The sequence below is a fragment of the Carassius auratus genome, unplaced genomic scaffold, assembly GCF_003368295.1.
Source record: "Carassius auratus strain Wakin unplaced genomic scaffold, ASM336829v1 scaf_tig00042977, whole genome shotgun sequence".
Lineage (NCBI taxonomy): Eukaryota > Metazoa > Chordata > Actinopteri > Cypriniformes > Cyprinidae > Carassius > Carassius auratus.
Window position 1 is genome coordinate 12,501 of NW_020526751.1, and position 2,500 is coordinate 15,000.

General features: G+C 38.1%; 2 non-coding genes and 1 pseudogene across 2 annotated transcripts; all 3 read left to right on the forward strand.

Annotated features, from left to right (window-relative positions):
* The first annotated feature begins 2 nt into the window (after positions 1-2).
* LOC113086264 (5S ribosomal RNA) lies at positions 3-121 on the forward strand. Its single transcript, XR_003284737.1, has one exon. It is a non-coding gene; the product is annotated as a 5S ribosomal RNA (ribosomal RNA).
* A 1,743-nt stretch (positions 122-1,864) lies between these two features.
* On the forward strand, positions 1,865-1,983 carry LOC113086231 (5S ribosomal RNA). The gene has a single exon (XR_003284706.1). It is a non-coding gene; the product is annotated as a 5S ribosomal RNA (ribosomal RNA).
* A 362-nt stretch (positions 1,984-2,345) lies between these two features.
* Positions 2,346-2,462, forward strand: LOC113086272 (uncharacterized; annotated as a pseudogene).
* The last annotated feature ends 38 nt before the right edge of the window (positions 2,463-2,500 follow it).

The following is a 2,500-nucleotide window of genomic DNA, read 5'->3' on the forward strand; positions in this document are numbered from 1 at the left end:
TCGCTTATGGCCATACCACCCTGGCTATGCCCGATCTCGTCTGATCTTGGAAGTTAAGCAGGTTTGGGCCTGGTTAGTACTTGGATGGGAGACTGCCTGGGAATACCAGGTACTGTAAGCTTTTTGGAAATATTTCACTTAGTATATAATAATTTTGCAAAAAAAATAGAGTCAATGCCCGATCTCTGAATATAAGCAGGTTTGGGCCAGGTTAGTACATGGATGGGAGACAGCCTGGGAATACCAGGTGCTTTAAATTTTTGAATATTTTTCACGAACTATATAATAATCTTGCAAAAAAAAAAAAAAAAGAGACAATGCCCAATCTCTGAGTCTTAGCAGGTTTAGGTATGGTTAGTACTTGGTTGAAAGACCGCCTAGGAATACCAGGTGCTTAAAGCTTTTGGAATTTTTTCACTTAGTATATAATAAATTTGGCAAAAAATAGAGTCAATGCCCGATCTCTGAATCTTAGCAGGTTAAGGTCTGGTTAGTACTTGAATGAGAGACCGCCAAGGAATACCAGGTGCTTTAAGCTTTTGGAATTTTTTCACTTAGTATATAATAAATTTGGCAAAAAATAGAGTCAATGCCCGATCTCTGAATATAAGCAGGTTTGGGCCAGGTTAGTACATGGATGGGAGACTGCCTGGGAATACCAGGTGCTGTAAGCTTTTTGGAAATATTTCACTTAGTATATAATAATTTTGCAAAAAAAATAGAGTCAATGCCCGATCTCTGAATATAAGCAGGTTTAAGCCAGGTTAGTACATGGATGGGAGACTGCCTGGGAATACCAGGTGCTTTAAATTTTTGAATATTTTTTACTTAGTATATAATAAATTTGGCAAAAAATAGAGTCAATGCCCGATCTCTGAATATAGGCAGGTTTAAGCCAGGTTAGTACATGGATGGGAGACCGCCTAGGAATACCAGGTGCTTAAAGCTTTTGGAATTTTTTCACTTAGTATATAATAAATTTGGCAAAAAATAGAGTCAATGCCCGATCTCTGAATCTTAGCAGGTTAAGGTCTAGTTAGTACTTGAATGAGAGACCGCCAAGGAATACCAGGTGCTTTAAGCTTTTGGAATTTTTTCACTTAGTATATAATAAATTTGGCAAAAAATAGAGTCAATGCCCGATCTCTGAATATAAGCAGGTTTGGGCCAGGTTAGTACATGGATGGGAGACTGCCTGGGAATACCAGGTGCTTTAAATTTTTGGAATTTTTTCACTTAGTATATAATAAATTTGGCAAAAAATAGAGTCAATGCCCGATCTCTGAATATAAGCAGGTTTAAGCCAGGTTAGTACACGGATGGGAGACTGCCTTGGTATACCAGGTGCTTTAAATTTTTGGATATTTTTCATAAATTATATAATAATCTTGCAAAAAAGAAAAAGAGTCAATGCCCGATCTCTGAATATAAGCAGGTTTGGGCCAGGTTAGTACATGGATGGGAGACAGCCTGGGAATACCAGGTGCTTTAAATTTTTGGATATTTTTCACGAATTATATAATAATCTTGCAAAAAAAAAAAAAAAAAAAAAAGGGACAATGCCCAATCTCTTAATCTTAGCAGGTTAATGTATGGTTAGTACTTGGTTGAAAGACCGCCTAGGAATACCAGGTGCTTAAAGCTTTTGGAATTTTTTCACTTAGTATATAATAAATTTGGCAAAAAATAGAGTCAATGCCCGATCTCTAAATTTTAGCAGGTTTTGGTCTGGTTAGTACTTGGATGAGAGACCGCCTAGGAATACTAGGTGCTTTAAGTTTTTGGGTTTTCTTTCCTACTTATATAATGTACTGGCGAGTAGATTGGCTGATCTTTAAATAGCATTCTCTTTGCAGCAGTCTTCGCTTACGGACATACCAGCCTGGCTATGCCTGATCTCGTCTGATCTCGGAAGCTAAGCAGGTTTGGGCCTGGTTAGTACTTGGATGGGAGACCGCCTGGGAATACCAGGTACTGTAAGCTTTTTGTAAATTTTTCACTTAGTATATAATAATTTTGCCAAAAAATAGAGTCAATAGCCGATCTCTGAATATAAGCAGGTTTGGGCCAGGTTAGTACATGGATGGGAGACTGCCTGGGAATACCAGGTGCTTTAAATTTTTGGATATTTTTCACGAATTATATAATAATCTTGCAAAAAAAGAAAAAAGAGTCAATGCCCGATCTCTGAATTTTAGCAGGTTTAGGTCTAGTTAGTACTTGGATGAGAGACCGCCTAGGAATACTAGGTGCTTTAAGCTTTTGGGTTTTCTTTCCTACTTATATAATGTACTGGCGAGTAGATTGGCTGATCTTTAAATAGCATTCTCTTTGCAGCAGTCTTCGCTTACGGCCATACCAGCCTGGCTATGCCCGATCTCGTCTGATCTCGGAAGCTAAGCCGGTTTGGGCCTGGTTAGTACTTGGATGGGAGACCGCCTGGGAATACCATTTTGGAAATTTTTGACTTAGTATGTAATAATTTTGCCAAAAAATAGAG